The sequence below is a fragment of the Theropithecus gelada genome, chromosome 9 (genome assembly GCF_003255815.1).
Source record: "Theropithecus gelada isolate Dixy chromosome 9, Tgel_1.0, whole genome shotgun sequence".
NCBI classification, from domain to species: Eukaryota; Metazoa; Chordata; class Mammalia; order Primates; family Cercopithecidae; genus Theropithecus; species Theropithecus gelada.
In genome coordinates this window covers 106714063-106733278 of record NC_037677.1, presented here as the reverse complement: position 1 = coordinate 106733278, position 19216 = coordinate 106714063, and the positions used below count along the sequence as shown (strand labels likewise).

General features: G+C 38.4%; 1 protein-coding gene across 7 annotated transcripts in view; it reads right to left on the bottom strand.

Annotated features, from left to right (window-relative positions):
- ADD3 (adducin 3) overlaps positions 1–19216 on the bottom strand; it is a 141700-nt gene that overhangs the window by 61258 nt on the left and 61226 nt on the right. The window lies entirely within an intron of this gene.

Below are 19216 nucleotides of genomic sequence, written 5' to 3'. Positions count from 1 at the left end.
CGTCATTTTTTCATATTGTATTTTCAATACATGACTTGCCATTATTGTTATGAAAGTCAGCGAAAAAAGATGGCATTTTAAAAACAAAATAATTGAAAACATATTTTAGCTTCGTTTAAGAAAAAAAAAAGAGGAAATGAGGTAGCTCCATGACTGAATTCATTGTCCTAAGGGCCTTCCCCTTCCCCTTTTGCCCTCCAATCAACATCAGCTGTACAAGAGTTCACGCACTCCTAAAACCTGTACATTCTCAAATACAACATAGATAGGACACCCACTCTGGGCACCACTAGGGTCTAGGGCTTGATAAATGAAGAGAAGACAAACTGTCTACTCCAAATAGGGGAGTAAAAGAAACATTCCATAAGTTTCCAAATGGAGATGTTTTCAAGTGCCAGAAATCAAACCAGCACAATGAGAAGCTGTCTCCAACTAAAGTGCTATGAATCCTGAAGTCATGAAGTTTGATTTGTTAAGGAACTACTAGGCATCTCAAACATGTGGTAGACTAAAACTAAAGCACAAAACCAAAAAAAGGGCTTTTCCTTTTGAACAAACATCATCTGGTCAAGGATATATCGGGTTGGGGGAGGGGAGGGGAGAGGAGGAGGGGAAAGGAGGAGAGGAGTTTAATTTTTGGCTGATGGTGACACCAACTTCTAGAAACGTGGTATAACTATTGGTGACTTAAAACAGCCACAGAGATGAGCTTTGCTTGGCAAGTTTCAGCTCTGTGGGACATTCAGTCTAGCTTGAAATGTCTATGGGAAGTAACCTCTCCACCTACTACAAGACTGGCTAAGAAAAAAAAGGTCTAAACTGTTTAAATCAGGTTACTTAAATTCATGTTAGTCTGGGGTGGGGAAGCTGGCTGCTTCCATGGGTTCCTCTACTCAGCTGGGATCACATTTGTATTCCAAAAGATAGCACAGAGCTTAGAGTTTAGCCCACTGAAACCATCCCTAAGTGTGGAATGGTTATGCCTGAGTAATAGGCATTTAGTTATGATTAAAAACAAAACAACTAAGGATGAACACTCTCCAAAAAGGAAAGCAAAATGACAGAAAAATAGGGGGCAAGGAGATGATCAGAGTAAAATGCATGAAATATTAAAAAGATTAAAAACCAACTGTGTAAACTTGCGTGTCCTCAGAGATCTAAATGCTGCTAAGCAGTTAAAATGCCACTGGAATAATTCAGACTGCTACACAGTGCACTTTACATACTTATTCCATGAACTTCCACAGCAACCCTATTGGTAGTACTATTACGATGCCTCCTTTACAGATAAGAAAACTAGGGCCAGGCGCGGTGGCTCACGCCTGTAATCCCAGCACTTTGGGAGGCCGAGGCAGGCAGATCACGAGGTCAGGAGATCGAGATCATCCTGGCTAATGCAGTGAAACCCTGTCTCTACTAAAAAAAAATACAGAAAAATTAGCTGGGCGTGGTGGCGGGCACCTGTAGTCCCAGCTACTCGGGAGGCTGAGGCAGGAGAATGGAGTGAACCTGGGAGGCGGAGCTTGCAGTGAGCCAAGATCACACCACTGCAATCCAGCCTGGGCGACAGAGCGAGACTCCGTCTCAAAATAAATAAATAAAAATAAATAAATAATATACATGGTAAATAATGTCCCTTGCCTATTTAATATTTGATAGATGGTTATTTGTTAAAACAGGTAATCCAAGACTTAAAAAGGAAGAATTATAGAAAAGGCAAGGTTGGGGATAAGTGAAATATGGTTAATGTTCAAAATAGGCTTTTTCTGGATAAAAAATGTACACGACATAACCTACAATGATTGATAAGTTCATCTTATTAAAGCTGAGGTTGAAATTCAGTAAGTCATTAGGTCTAAAGATTAGGCATGATCCCCATTTAAAACAAAAATTAACCAAACTAGTGAGGTTGTACTGTATCTCCAAGGTTGCCAAACTAGAGGTAGAAAGACATAATATGGCTTTGACTCTACTGATGGCTAAGAGTTCTGAAAACTATGCATTTTATTAACACCTCCTGAAGACACAGACTACATGAAAAAGAAAAAAGCACAGAAAAAAAAGTGAAGAATAAATCTATTTGTGCCTTAAATCTGCAATCATGAATAATTTGTTTTGGGAAAAAGTTCTACAACGGAACAGAAAACAAGTAAAAACAAAATGAAATATAGCCACAATATACAAAATATTCATGACCCATGCAATTTGTTTTTACTTTCTAAATCTTTGAGGTATAACTTTTAACTGTGGTAAGAATACATAACATGAGATCTACCCTCTTAAATTTAAGTATACATTAGTGTTGATTATAAGTACAATGTTCTACAGCAGACCTAAAGAGCCTTTTTATTTTGTTGGACTGAAACCCTCCCCCCTGCAATTTGTTAAAAATGTTACTTTTGCTTTGAGCTGTTCCATCCAAGGATACGGGGCTCTGTAGGCATTTTTAAATTGCTTTTTCCAACTATGAGACATCTCTTTACTTGGAAAAATATGTTTTAAGTTTCAAATACTTTACCCAGTAAAAGCCATTCCCCCAATTTTTTTTTTAACTTGGGAAATTTAAGTATTTATCAATGATGTTTCTAAAATTATCCTCCAAAACCAAATTCAAGCACTTAGCTTCAAACACTGCTGTTGGATAGGTAGGAGGCACAGCTGGCTCCTCCCAGCCCCCTACTCTCCCTAAAAAAAAAAATCACAAAAAACTAAAAACAAAACAAAAAAAACACATGATGTGTAGGCCTACTAACAATCTCAGCCTCTCTGAGATCTAGCTCTTGAGCTTGTGTTGCCTGTATATGAAAAGAGCCACATCCCACCCTCAAAAATTAATGCTTTAAGGGTCCTCAGATATGATAAGTAAGCTTTTTCCAAGACAGGCCGAGAGACAGGTTTGGATATCTGCACCCCTACCCCCCAAATCTTTGTCCTTCAACCCCCGCATAACTCTGCCTGCCTTAAAGTATCTTAATGTGTTTTTCCACTCGATGGTTGATAGATTTGCTATATACTCAGTAGCATGATAGGTGTAATGAAAACAAAAACAAAACTAGTCTGTAAATGTATCTCTTCTGTACATTTTAGAGGGATTTCAGTTTATAGAATCATACATACTGCTCCCAAACATTAGTGAAGTGTAGAGTATCAATTTATTCTCTGCAACCTACAGCTGTACTGATCACATGATCTACTTTGATTTTAGATTTTTTTAAATTTATATTTAAATTCTAAGTTGGTAAATCAATTCACCAAGTATTTCTTTTCTACTTTTTTCTTAAACACATTTATTCTACTAACGATTCATTCCCGAACTATTACATGCTACAATTGAACAGGTAGCACGTTAGAAAATGTAAGAAATGAATACGACACTGTCTCTGACCCTAAAATACTAGCAATTTAGTGGGTTGGGGCAGGGGAGAGGGAGAGACAATTGTAGCACACTCTATCTTGTAATAGATATACTACAGATTCAGAGAAAGGGGCCTATTTGAAAGGTTACAGGGCAAGTTACCCTGGAGCTTGGTCTAAAAGGAATGAGTATATATGGGGTGAAGAGGAGAAAGATTACAGAAAGACAATATATGTTTTAATAAACTTTTAACACATAGCTTTACTTTAAATAAAAGTATCACAGATTACAACTAATACAAAAGGGAAATCAAAATTGCCACTGGGTAACAGTTTACAGTGATTTGTATAATTTAAGCTACAGGAAGCCTACAATCTATTAGCCAACCACACAGTTTTGTGTCATGTGCTTTTGCTTTCACTCTACTCTTCTGACTTGCATGCTAAGAAAAGAAACTCAAAAGCCATTTATATTCTTTTTTAAACAATGTTTATTCTTATACTGAGTTAACCAATGACTTAGAAATAATTAAGACTAATTATCCTGAAAGCCAGTCAAACTGTAATCTGACACCACATCACCATGAAAAGAGGCATAAGAATGTTCTAGGTTAATACTAAGGTCAGTAAACAAATTCCATGGTCAACGTGGCACTATAGTATACTATACCCTATGGGCTCAAATCCTTAAAGACATCAAGTATGAGCAAGGTAGATTTAACGGGAAAGGATGGGAAGGGGGGGGGAAAACACAGCAACTAATAAGCATTATGTTTTGTAAGGCACTGAAGTTCTGAGGTTCACTGGCCCAGAAAGTTGTTGATATATGAGAAAGGTTACTTTTGTGGATTGAAAAATGGGCTAAGGTGATTAAATACACTTAAAGCTAAAAGGGATGATATGTTAAATTGCTGAGACTGGGTCACTCACTTGATCAACTTATTATTGATGAGAAAATGCCACAGGGTTAATGTTTAAGATGCTTCCACATCGAAGTACAAATAAATAACAAATCTTCCATTTTTATGAAGAATATGCAGATCATTTATAGCATATACAATCATCACAAACTGAGAGGAAAAACCCTTTAAAACGGAGAAATTAAGGTAGGATTATTTATGTAAATTATTTAAAGATTCCTTGCCAGGTTCTTTTAAATAGTAATCGCGCCTGCATTTAACCATGTTATATTGAGATACAGGCAACTTTTTTTTTTAAGACAGGGTCCCACTCTGTTGCCCAGGCTGGGTACAGTGGCATGATCATGGCTCACTGCAGCCACAACCTCCCCGGGCTCAAATGATCCTCCCAGCTCAGCCTCCTAAGTAGCTGGGATCACAGGCTCGTATGACCACACCCAGCTAATTTTTCTATTTTTTGCAGAGACAAGGTCTCATCATGTTGCCCAGGCTGATCTCAAACTCCTGCGCTCAAGCGATTCAGCTCCCTCAGCTTCCCAAAGTGCTGGGATTATAGGAATGAGCCACCATGCCCAGCCACTAGCCAACTTTCTAGAAGCATATACTTTATATAAAGCAAGGCCTATAATTTATGTACTTTATACTAATGAATTCACACCTACAACATCAAAACTTTAACAAAAAAGAAAAAAACCCTCTTGCCTTTCAGAACATTCACTTCAGGAGTTTAATCCTGGAGTAGGAAATCCTCAGTGAATTCTTTGGACAGTATATATGTACACCCATCCCTAGGTATCCATCAGGGATTAGTTCCAGGACCTCCCATGGCCACCAAAATCCAGGATGCTCAAGTCTCTGATATAAAATGAAGTGGTATTTGCATAAAACCTTTGTACTTCCTCCTGTATACTTTAAATCATCTCTAGATTACTTATAATGCCTAATACAATGTAAATGCTATGTAAGTAGTTGTTATTCTGTATTTTTACTCTAATATTTTCAATCTGCGGTTGGTTGAATCTGAGAATGTGAAACCCTCAGAAATGGAGGGCCAACTGTAACTTCCTCAGAATATTCAGAGAAAAGGAGGAGAGTGGAAAAGCTCATGACAATTGCTTCTGAATCTCTGAGAAGGAAAGTGACAGGAGGAGTACAAAAACTGGGTGGAAGGGGGAAAAGGAGGAGCTAAGAAAGCAGATGAACAGACAATATAGGAAGCCAAGGATGACATGAGATAAGGTGATCAAGTAACTGTGGCAGCCGGAAGAGGCTGGGCCACACCCATAGAGAGCTATGTGGCTTATTTCAAGGGGGTGGAAACTGAGCAAGTGAACAATTTTGGTTTTGTTTAACTGAAAGGTTGCACAATCCTGTAAATGGGGGAAGGAAAAGGGGTGTTTTTCCAGTCTAGAGAAAGTTAGGATAAATAGCTATCACTTTAAAAAATATTAAACAGAGAAGTAATACCTAAATAATTCATAGGAATATGAAAAAACAAAGCAAATCAAAGCAAAAATCATCTGGCATTGTTAGTATTTTAGAAAAGTAATGTATACCTTATACATGAAAATGAAAAACTGAGAACCTTGAGGAAAGATATATAAACTCTGTGTAAACCCAGAACATTACTTATTGACGGTCATAATGAAGCTTTTTATCCTGTGGACTACGCCATCCTTCAAACTACAAGATCCCCATAAAGTACACTGACAGGAATTTTCGGGTACGTGGATCAGTGTAAGGTCCTTCCTCACTCCAACTTTAAATTTGGCAGCTTACAGAAATAATTCTCAGTGGCTGGATTCTTAAAACTTACTCCAAGATAAGCAATACTGTGACTCCTGCGGGCTATTTCCAAGTTATTAATCTGAAACAGTTCTCAACCCCTTTAAACTCATTCCTGCTGGTCCAATATAATAAATGATACGATGCTTTAAATAAAAAGGGGAGGTGGAGGGAAGAAAGAAGGCCCAAGTTAGCACCTTTGAAGTTGCTTTAAAGTTTTAAAAAACTGCAAATGAGAAGTAATAACATAATATACATTTATTATATTTTTCAATCATGTGGCTAGAAACTACAGAAAGAATTTTAGAAGGGCTTTCTTCCAGATGCAAATTACTTTGTTTGATTTCACGTTTAACAGCTACTGCCTTTACTACACTCTAGGAAATGAAAATTGAAAAGAAAAGTGAGGTATTTCAAGTTTTTTTATAGATGATTTATTAATCAAATCTATTTTCTAAGCATTAATATCTTCCTACAGGAATTTTTTTAAAAGGCACTATACATTCAAAAAGTGTTTGCTTTCACCATAATACAAAAGTTAAGGTGTGCTTGCTAAACCACAAAGCAATCAGTGCACCTAGACCCGTGTTCTTAACACAATCAGAACAGAGCAACCAAGTGTAGCTTTAACGTTTTGGCTTATCAGTTTATAAACAAAAATTTGTAGCTAGAGTTCAAAGAGGGATCTAAATATACAAACCTCTCTCAACATCATGTCATTATATAGATCACACCATTAGTAAGAAATGCTCATGGAAATACTCTTATTTTAGAATTTTCAAAAAATTCTAGACAATTATATCTCAAAGAAATATAAGCCACTTAAAATTTACAAAAGAATTTCGAGTCATAGTCAATAACTAGAAACCAGGTTTTCTTCAAGTCACAAGTTGTGGACTAGGCTTACAGAAGTCTGTAACAGACTTCCATAAGATGGGGAGTTGTTACAGAGAACCACACACACAAAAAAAAACCAGAATGTTGAAGGGTTCATTCTCAGTTAAAAGGTTGACCAAAAAGAAAAAAAAAAAATCTATCCCTTAACAGACAGAATTAAAAACCCAAATCAAGGGCCGGGCATGGTGGTTGTAATCCCAGCACTTTGGGAGGCCGAGGAGGGTGGATCACGAGGTCAGGAAATCGAGACCATCCTGGCTAACACAGTGAAACCCCGTCTCTACTAAAAATACAAAAATTAGCTGGGTGTGGTGGCACACACCTGTAGTCCCAGCTACTCGGGAGGCTGAGACAGGAGAATCACTTGAACCTCGGAGGTGGAGGTTGCAGTGCGTCAAGATCGTGCCATTGCCCTCCAGCCTGGGTGACAGAAAGAGACTCCATCTCAAAAACAAACAACACCCAAATCAAAAATCCTTATCTGTTTTTTCCAGAACACTGACTGGAAAAAGTCTCCCTTGCTAATCTGTAACAACAGGCCTACACTCACAAAGATTTGAGATTTGGGTTTACATACCAGCATGATCCAGAAAACCCCAAGTCAAGAAAGAAACATGAAGTGCTCTTCATGTTTCAAAACCTTTAAAGATAAAATTAGATGCATGAGAAAGGAAGATGCTATAAAGACTGGCAGATTTTAAGGACTACTGAATAATTGAAAAAACTTAATGGATTAAACAGTACATGAGACCCAACTGGAAAGAGAGTAAACTGGAATACAGACTTGAAAAAACCAGCCAGAACGAAGCACAGAGACAAAGAAACGGAATATACAGAAGAGAGGCTAAAAGAAGTCGGGCATGGTGGCTCACGTCTGTAATCCCACCACTTTGGGAGGCTGAGACAGGTGGATCATTTAAGGTCAGGAGTTCGAGACCAGCCTGGCCAAAATGGTGAGACCTCGTCTCTACTAAAAACACAAAAATTAGCCAGGCATGGTGGCACACACCTGTAATTCTAGCTACTCAGGAGGCTAAGGCAGGAGGATCACTTGAACCTGGGAGGCAGAGGGTGCAGTGAGCTGAGATTGAGCCACTGCACTCCAGCCTGGGCAACAGAGTAAGATTCTTTCTCAAAAAGAGAGAAAGAGAGAGAGGCGCTAAGAAAAATGAGAGAGAGAGAGAGACAGACAGACAGACACACACACACACACTAAGAGACTTTAGTAAAGTCCAACATACCAAAGTTCCTGAAGCGAAAATAGAGAGATCAGGGGAGATACTCAAGGAAATCATGGCTAGAGACTTTTTGTAGAGTGGTCCAGGGACAGATTGGCTACAAAGGACTGACAATTAAACCTGCAACAGACTTCAAAAGAAAACAAAAGTAATGAGACAAAGAAATATATTCAAATTGCTGGGAGAAGATGTCAGTCTAGGAATTGTATATCTAACAAAACTATCTTTGGAGAATAAGAGTAAAATGCAACACTGTCTCACTAAAAAATTTTATAAACTTACTAAAGGAACTTTTAAAGGGCAAATTCCAGGAAGAAAGAAATTAAAACTGGAAGGGCAGGCTGGGATGAAAGAAACAACAGTGGGGGAAGAAATCTGTAATTTTTTTTTTTTTCTGAAACAGGGTCTTGCTCTGTCGCCTAGGTTAGGGTGCAGTGGCAAGATCTCAGCTCACTGTAACCTCTACCTCCCAGGTTCAAGCGATTCTCCCACTTCAGTCTCCCGCATAGCTGGGAGTACAGGTTTGCGCCACCACCCCTGACTAATTTTTATATTTTTTGTAGAGATAAGGTTTTGCCATGTTGCCCAGGCTGGGAAACACGTAATTTTAAAAATACTATATAAAACAATAGCAATAACAAATGCAGGTGGTTAAAAACAAGGTGAACTCATATCCCGGTTACTAATAGCATATAAGATAAGAATAGAAAATAAGAGTGTTTTAAGATCCTTGCATTGTTCAGAAGAAAAGAAGAGATAGCTATTAACTTCGGATTTAAGAATGGATGTTAACATTTAAGATAATCCAGAATATATCTTTTTAAACTGAGATCAATAATAAAAATAACCCAATTTTTCTATTAGTAAAAGACGTGAACAGCACTTTGCAAAAGAACATCCAAAAAACCAGTAAGTACATTAAGAAGTGCACATCATCATTAGTTATCAGGGAAATAAAAATTAAAGCCATAATGAGATACCACTATCTACCTACCTGTATGGCTAAAATGAAAACAGAAACAAAAAACTGTTAATATCAAGTATTGGCAAGGATGTGGAACATCTGAAACTCAAGTTGTGTCAATTAGTACAAATACTTTGGGAAACTGGCCTTATCTGCAAAAGTGGGAGACACACATGCCCTGTAAGCCAGCCACTCCTCTCCCAGAAATACACACTCAGAAGAGTTGCATGGATATGAACACCAAAACCATACAAGGATGTTCATGGCAGAATTATTTTTAATAGATGAAAACTGGAAACAATCTGAATGACCATCATTTAAATGAATTATTTTATGTTCATAGAGAATGAATTACTGTTACATTTAACAACATAGACAAATCCCACAGGAAAAAAATGCTGGGCAAAAGAAGCTGGAGACAAAAGAGTAGATATTGAATGATTCCATGTATATAAAATCCTGAAACAGGCAACACTACTCTATGGTATTCAAAACTAAATTTTGAATTTGGAATATGGTATGTTCAAAACTAAATTATGTCAGGATTATGGCTACCTTGCAGAGAGCAGGGAAATGCCTGAGAATCCAGAGCAGGGTATTGCTAGCATTCTAGTTCTTGACTCAGATGGGTTACACATGGTGTTCACTATATATATATATATATATATATATCAAGATGTACTCATCAAGATGTACTGTATGATTTCTGTACTTTTCTATATATATGTTAAACTTGCATTTAAAAGTTTATCCAAAAAAATTAAGTGATTTCAAAGAACGAAAAGCTTCCTCTCTTTCTATAGCAAGAACTTATAACTTGATGCCATTTTTTCTGTTGGTTAGCTTAGCTCTCTGGAGACACTGTTAAATCCTCTTTCTCACAAAACCAAAGCATTTTCATATCCAATTTCTTATCAGAAGTAATCTAAGTTCTCCTATATGAGCTGTATACACACTCCTATACAAAATATAAATGATCCATATAATGTCAACTACTTAGCATGGAGGCGTAATACAGAAATTGAAGAAAATTTAGGTCTCAAATCAGTATACTACTTACTCTGCTTCTCCACCTCAACAATACAATGGATTTAAATATATAGTGCAGCATAAATTATCACAATGTTCAATCATTGTGGCCAACAGCAGTGTTACAGTATTAATGCATTCTGTTGTCTGAATTCAACAGCTTCTCCAGTCTTCAATTCCTGATGCCATTTTTCAGTGATAAGAAACATTAACAACACATTCACAAAACACTTAAAATCTAAATTAGGCCTTCTAGTCATTAAATGAAGACATTGTTCAAAACTGTATTATGTAAAATGAAAACAAAAACCTGCATGTAACCACTAACCCACAACAAATAATTTTTTTTTTTTTTTTTTTTGAGACGGGGTCTCGCTCTGTAGCCCAGGCTGGAGTGCAGTGGCCGGATCTCAGCTCACTGCAAGCTCCGCCTCCCGGGTTTACGCCATTCTCCTGTCTCAGCCTCCCGAGTAGCTGGGACTACAGGCGCCCGCCACCTCGCCCGGCTAGTTTTTTGTATTTTTTAGTAGAGACGGGGTTTCACCGTGTTAGCCAGGATGGTCTCGATCTCCTAACCTCACGATCCGCCCGTCTCGGCCTCCCAAAGTGCTAGGATTACAGGCTTGAGCCACCACGCCCGGCCAACAAATAATTAAGAAGTATTTTTTCCCTTAATCACAATCTTTTTGCTGGGCAGAGATAATCAGAACAGATCCTGAAATATCTGTTCAAGACTAACACATTTCAGGGTTACACAATCTTGCCCTATCCAATCTTGTCCTAAGAGAATTTTCTGAATTATCAGTGTAATAGAAATTTTATATCCATGTTATGCTACTTTTGCCTAATACTGTTTTATCTCATAGTTTAAGAATCTGATAGAGAATGTGATATGAAAACATATCTGCTGATAGAACGCTACTTTCTGATACGTTATTTAAGAGCAAAGGCTGGAAGATCCCTAGAAAAAACTAATTTTGTCTTCTTCACTAACTTATTAAAATCGGTTACCACTTTGAAAATTTTGGGGGTACATTTCATACTTTCAAATACATAAAGGTAGGTTTGTATTATTTTATAGACAGGGTCTTGCTCTGTTGCCCAGGTGGGAGTGCAGTGGTGCGATAACAGCTCATTGCAGCCCTGACCCTCCTGGGCTCAAGCAATCCTCCCATCTCAGCCACCTAAGTAGCTGGGACCACAGGTACACACCCTTACGCAAGCTAATTTTTTTTTTTTTGGAGACGGAGTTTCACTCTTGTTGCTTAGGCTGGAGTGCAATGGCACAATCTCGGCTGACCACAACCTCCATCTTCCGGGTTCAAGCGATTCTCCTGCCTCAGTCTCCCGGGTAGCTGGGATTACAGGCATGTGCCACCACACCCAGCTAATTTTGTATTTTTTTTTTAGTAGACACAGGGTCTCTCCGTGTTCATCAGGCTGGTCTTGAACTCCTGACCTCAGGTGATCCACCCACCTTGGCCTCCCAAAGTGCTGGGATTACAGGCATGAGCCACTGCACCCGGCTTCAATTTTTTATTTTTTGTAGAGATGGAGTCTCCTCCTGTTGCCCAGGCTAGCCTCGAACTCCTGGGCCCAAGTGATCTTCCTGCCTTGGAACCCCAAAATGTTGGGATTATAGGTGTGAGCCACCATGCCTGGCCAATTTGCATTAACAGTAAAAATCTAGTAGTCAGCAGAACTAGGTTCTAGTGCCAGTTCTAGCTCTGATTTTAACTCACACAATGATTTTGGTTAAGTTACTCAAGTCTTTCTAGGCCTCACCTTGCTCAAGTGAAAATGAGAGGACTGAATTAGATACCCTTTGAAGATTTCATACAATTCTAATATCCTATAACAGGTCTAGTGAAGAATGTATCTCAGACTAGAAATTTACAAGGATGGTTATGGTACCCAGATAAAGATCATATAGCAATACAAAAGAAAAGCAAATATCCCTTAATTATTCAGTCCATTTGTTAAGTTAGGTCTCCGTGCAAATGGACATTCCTTCCTCTACAAGCACCTGGATTTCATCTATTTCAGCACTTATGTGCACTGTAGAAGTGTTTATGAAGTACAGTACCTATTTGCTTTATACCTTGGCAAAAGCACTTCTTGAAGATGCTATCATTCTGCTTTCCCAAAGGAAAGCTGACTCTAGTCAATCCTCTCTCATTTAGACTTTGAACATCAATTAGCATTAAGGGGACACACACAGAAACCACCACCCCACCCTCCCCCCCCCCCCACCCGCCGCTGCCAAAAAAAAAAAAAAAAGACTGACAACCCTTTTCCAGGCTGCACTACACCAATAAAAGTGTCATTGAGTAAGTCAATCCATAAGCCCCTCTCTAGTACATACATTGTCAGGAAGCCATCAGCATTACCTGTGTCTACTTTGGCTGTCATTTAAGGCTCTGCTGGATGAGCCTCACCATCTGGAACACCATGGCTTCATCTTTCTAAATCAAACAGCTCAGCTGGCTTACCTCCTTCTCATCTTTCATATTATATAGTGGTGGGTCTTTCAGAGTAATAGGCACTAATACAATAAGAGGGACAACAGAGTCGTAGCACAAAGCTCAGGCTCAGTGAATGTCAAATACAGCCAAAAGGACCTTAAAGGTCATCTAGTACAATTCTTTCTTTTCACTTGAGAATTCAGAGGTGCCCAACGTCACTATCTAAGGCCATACAGAATGTGCATATCCTAACTTCGTGCTAGTACTCTTTCTACTCTATAAAATTTAAAGTTGCCTCTCAGGAAAGAATGCTTACATTGGAATCCACCTCCTATGGAACACGGTAATTGTCATTCCTCTGTATCAACAATGAAACACGCACTTCAAATGAGATGAGATACTCAAAAACTTCTTCAAGTTCTGTCTGTCCAAAGGTCAAAAACTGAATCTGTGCTAATAAACACAATCTACTAGTATATTAGGCTCAGACAGAGTGCAAAATCCCAAGGAAGGAAGTAGTTTATATTGTTCCAGTGGCAAAGATTTTTAGGATAGTGAGATGAAAGAAATGTCCTGAAGTTGTCCTCGGGCTTTGAGAGAGAATAAAATGGTGGAATGGTTAGAACACAGAGCAAGCATTGGATTCTTTATAAAGAAATTGTGTGATTTGCAAAGAAATAAGACAACTGCTTCAATTATAACACTAGGCTAAAATATCCAAGTGCTTTACTTTCTTGTAAAAATTTATTCAGAGGAGGGTTTTCCTTGTCATTTAGTTTTTGCAGCACACACATCCCATATTTAATCCACTATCTGCCTACAATCTAGTATTTAGCTATTATTCACATTCTCATGTGGGCATATATCCAACCTCGTACTCCATCAAACACTGGAATAAACGTCAATATATTAGGAAATTAGAAAAACGAAATGAACAGGAGGGAAAGCAAATACATTTTCACACAAAGTACAGGATACAGCTGTGATCTGTCAAGCTTACAAGACTGTCTCCTTAGCTAACAGCAAAGCTACAGGACTATCCCCTCAGCTGAACAGGAAGTCGCAGTCTAAAAAATAAAAATGTTCCCAAGCCTCAACTCTATTCCCTTCACTTCACATTTCTAGCACACATTCACCCTTTGACCAGGCCTGTATAATACACCCATTCAAGTAGCCTTGATGAGGTGTCAGCAAGTCTATGGATGAGAAGTACTTTGAGAGTCCACAGAATAACCTTTAATCATGATGTCCCTAATTAAAAGCCATGTGAGACTAATGTGTTTGGTTGTACTCTTCAGAATAAACAGGTTGTATCCAGAAAGACAAAACCAGCTTTGGCCTTTAAGAAATCCGTAATTGTATGAATGATTTTTATTTTTTATTTTTTCTGAGACGGAGTTTCGCTCTGTCACCCAGGCTGGAGTGCAGTGGCACCATCTTGGCTCACTGCAACCTCCGCCTGCTGGGTTCAAGCAATTCTTCTGCCTCAGCCTCCTGAATAGCTGGGACTACAGGTGCGAGCTACCACGCCCAGCTAATTTTTGTATTTTTGATAGAGACGGGGTGTCACCATATAGGCCAGGCTGTTCTCGAACTCCTGACCTCATGGTCCACCTGCCTCAGCCTCCCAAAGTGCTGGGATTACAGGTGTGAGCCACCGCACCCGGCCTATTTAATTATTTTTGAGATGGAGTCTTGCTCACTTTGTCACCCAGGCTGGAGTGCAGCGGCGCACACTCAGCTCACTGCAACCTCCACCTCCTGGGTTCAAGCGATTCTCCTGCCTCAGCCTCCTGAGTAGCTGAGATTACAAGCATGTGCCACCATGCCCAGCAAATTTTTGTATTTTTAGTTTAGTCAGGATTTCACCATTTTGGCCAGGCTGGTCTCAAACTCCCGACTTCAAGTGATTCACCTGCCTCAGCCTCCCCAAGTGCTGGGATTACAGGCATGAGCCACTGCACCCGGCCTATATAGGTGATCTTTAGTTTTCCATTTCTGAAAGTGTTTCCATGGTACCGAAATATAACTAAAAAAACAGAATTTCCTTTATCTTTCATAGGATACTACGTCAGCTAACAGACAAGGCACCTAACCCAGGCCCAAGGCAATGGAGGTGAAAAGAGAGCACTTCACAATGGATCTAATGTAATTTTTAAGTGATTTATAAATTAAATGTCACTTATAAACTATAATTTAAAAAGATGAGAGTCAAGGAAAGAAGAAGACAGTATTGTAGGCACTGGGAAAAATTTTGCAACCAATGATAATTTAACAGTAATATGGCAGATCCTTCCTATAGTTCTACTTTAGAATGGATTTGCGATACTGAAAAGAATCATGAACTAGACACTTAGATGCTGATTAGAGGTGCCCAGGTACATCAGCAGATCATATTCCAAGTGACAGTTCAACATACATAAAAGACTCAATACAAAGGAAATAGTGACATCCTCCAATGGTGTGTTTAGAAAAGGGAGGAGGTGGTGAGCATTTTTTCCCCAAGAAAATGCTATAGAATTATTTTCAAATTAATACTCCTTTCAATGTCTTGATTTCCCAGCTTACCCTTTACATCAGAGGAGAGCACAGTAGTGTTGCCACAGTCCTCAAAAAGTACTATCACCATGGATATGATACACAAAGAACAGAGCTAACTCTCAAACAGGAAGTCACCATCTTGTCAATCAGATGGTACACATTAGAAATGGAAAGATCAGCAACATAGGGAAAGCAATAAAGAACATGTAGAATCGAGGGAAGGAATTCTGAGATCTTGCCCTTTTTCACAGGCAGCTCCACAATTTATGAACAGCTGGGAAATTTCCTGTTCACAGGAAAAGGATGACTTCTTAGTTCACATTAAAGTGGAAACAACAAAAACTGACCGCAACACACAGAAAAAAGGTGTTTCCTGAAAAAAGGAGAGGCAGAGTGCTGCCTTTCTTTGCAAAAGAAATCGCCCCCTCAAAAAATACACCACACAAACCCAAAGTACAAAGGAAAAGCAAAATAACATGGATATGGCAAGCCAAAAAAAAAAAAAAATCTTGGCCGGGCGCGGTGGCTCAAGCCTGTAATCCCAGCACTTTGGGAGGCCAGGACGAGCGGATCACGAGGTCAGGAGACCGAGACCATCCTGGTTAACACGGTGAAACCCCGTCTCTACTGAAAAATACAAAAAAAAAAAAAAAAACTAGCTGGGCGAGGTGGCCGGCGCCTGTAGTCCCAGCTACTCGGGAGGCTGAGGCAGGAGAACGGCGCAAACCAGGAAGGCAGAGCTTGCAGTGAGCTGAGATCCGGCCACTGTACTCTAGCCTGGGTGACAGAGCGAGACTCCGTCTCAAAAAAAAAAAATCTTCAGGAGATAAAGGAGAAAATAACTAAATCAAAGAAATATTTCATGGTAACAGTTACCTTCAGTGGGAAAATCATTTTGTCCCTGTGGGTTATTTTAAATGCAAATATGCATAAGGGAAATGATAGCATATTCCCACTTGATATTCATGCAAAGATTTTTATCTATAATTTTTGAAAATGATTATCTAGCATCAGTTTTTCTGCATACATACACAAAAGAATCCATACTTCATCACTAACTTATCATTAGCTCCTATAGATTATTTCAGAGAATCAATGCTTAGTTTATTCTTTATAGTGTTTCTTAAGAAGTATATTCTTTCACTGCAACAAAAAATATTTGTTGAGTGTCTACTGTTTACCATTTTACATGCCGGGGTCTCAGTGGAGAACAAGCTCCCTGCCTTCCTGGAGTTTTACCTAGTTTTGTTTTATTGACTAGAGCTGTGGTTTTCAAACTTTACTGCAAATTAGAATCAGATGAAGAGCTTTAAGAAAATCCCAGTACCCAGACTGCACCCACACCATTTAAATCAAAATCTCACCAGTGAGACCTAGACATCAATAAATCTTGAAGCACCAAGTGACTCCAAAGAACAATAATGTTTGAGTACAGGTAGATCTAAAGCATTAGTTCCTGGCTAGGAGTGGCAGCTTAGCCCATAATCCCAGCGCTTTAGGAGGCCCAGGCAGGAGGACTGATTGAGGCCAGAAGTTTGAAAGCATTAGTTCTCAACTTTGGTCTTTGAAAAAACACCTCTTGGTCAGTTAAACTGTTTTCCTGCATCTTTAAGGAAGAAGAATTTTCCAGAACTACTAGGAAAAATTACTGGCAACTACTTTTAGATAACTAACAATATAATATATTCAATGCAGAGAAGAGTTAGTTGTCATATAATAGTCAATTATAAAAGTGCAGAGTGGGGTAGAGAAAGCATTGATAGGGGGAGAATTGGGGGTATGAAAAAATGCACTGGGTCACTAACCCCAGCCCATCTCTTATCCACAAGGCATCAAAATATTTTGCAACCTAAGGAACTCTTGAGGAAATAATTGGAAACTCTTAAGAACCTAGAGTTTCCCTATATCACTGACCACAGGAATCCAAAGAACTTTCTAATAAAGACATGGGTCTAGAAAGAACCAAAACTAATCTAATTATAATCCCATCTTCCCATTAGTATAGCCACTGCCCAAATAGTCCCTGTGATGGCTAAAGAACACCAATAAAAAGAAAGGAGTTTTTCCTTTGCTCCAGGTGCATGGTAAGGGTATATTTTGAGGAAGGTGAGATAAAAAGTAACTTCAAGTTTTACTTGGTATAGAGATCTTAGAATTTAAATTTGTGCCAATTGTTTCAAATTCAATACTTTAAGGAATCCATTCAGTGTTGACTAGACAAATCTGATTTGCCCATTTCCCATTTCCTTCTATTAACTCTTAGAGCAAATTAATACTCTAAACCACAAAATTAATTTTTCACTTTCTACTCTAAGTCCTGTAATTATTTTGTAAAAAATTCCATTTATTTCCCAAGCATAAGGAAAGGTATTTTCCTACTTCTAAAAATTATTAATGCCTACTACTATTTGTGATAGGGAGAAAAAACCCTTACTTCGGCTGTGCTGTCATCTTCAAAACAGTTTTAATTCCCAATATAAAAGGGGGTTGATACTAATTCTCTTAATCTTTGCTAGTTTTCAATTGCACTTTCCTGCTTTTGTAAATATTATATTTATGCCTAAAATTAATCATTAAAGGAATTAGTTGATTAGAAAACATGCCATGCAATGTAAGAACAGAAAGTCTGCAAATGCAAAATGAAAGTAACTCTAGTATGCAATTTATTCATGGAACTAAAGATAATATACATTTGAGCATCATCAGAACCTGTTGTGAGTTATGTCAGTTTGAGGATTAAGGCTTTCCCTAAACCCAAGAGCCTAGGAAGGGTAGCAGTGATGCAGCTAGTTATCTCATTAAGAACACTGGAATTGTGATGTGATTTCAGTTGTCTTTGCTGACTTATAAAAATCTGCTTGCAATACAACAGCCTTCAGGTCACAAACTCATACATATGCTACCACAGGGATTATATAATAGTCTGCACATTTAGCTAAGCCAAAAGATTTCATAGTGGTTAGCATGGATTTATGTTTCATTTGACCATTACTGTCTTACTCCATTGAGAACATTTGTATAATGAGCTTTATGTCATTTAATAAACTATGCAAAGAAAGTCTTGATTAGAAGGAGCTGTGTAATCTCTTTCTATCAGCATAGTGTCTTCAAGTTCATAATGCACTTTTACATCCTTTATTTCATTTTATGCTCAAAACAACTTTTAAAAATCATAGCTCCATTACACAGACTAAGATCCGTCCTATGGCTTAGAGAAGTTAAGGGATTTACTCAAGGACATAGAGTTACTAAGTTGCTGAGTTAGGACAGGAATCAAAGTCTCTGATGCCTGCCTCTCTGTTAGACAATTGAGCTGCCATAGTTACTCACTTATACTTTATCCATTTTGTTTTAATCTGGGCTTTTCTTAGAAAAAAAAATCAAGGAAAAATAAGATATTAATATTGTAAATATTCATTAAAAGCTGAATCTGAGATAACACTATCACCAAATAACTTATGCTATGAAACTCAGCAACCCATGTTTTTTATCAGCTGCCAAATATGGAACACTGAACTCAGTACTTATCCAAAAACATGCCTATTTCTCAGCAAATTAATGTTCAGGAAGTACCACATGTAATATTTCTGAAATTAAGGGTAATAGCGATAAGCAGCTGAGTGGCTTATGTAAACAGACTGGTTTACCACTATTTTCTAAGGTCATGCAATACCATAATTCAGAACACCTGGGCAAGAAGTTCAACAGTTCAATAAAATATTTTGAGTAACTGCCCATATGTTTCTATCATCATAACTTATTCCTGTTTCTTGTCTGATAATTTTTCCAGATTGACATGTGAACCAAGAAAGATTTCAGTAGCATTAAAACAGCTAATATTATTGGGCACTTACTAGAGGTAAACACTTCACATGAATTTCACTTAAGAATGAGAAAACTGGCCGGGCGCGGTGGCTCAAGCCTGTAATCCCAGCACTTTGGGAGGCCGAGGCGGGTGGATCACGAGGTCAGGAGATCGAGACTATCCTGGCTAACATGGTGAAACCCCGTCTCTACTAAAAA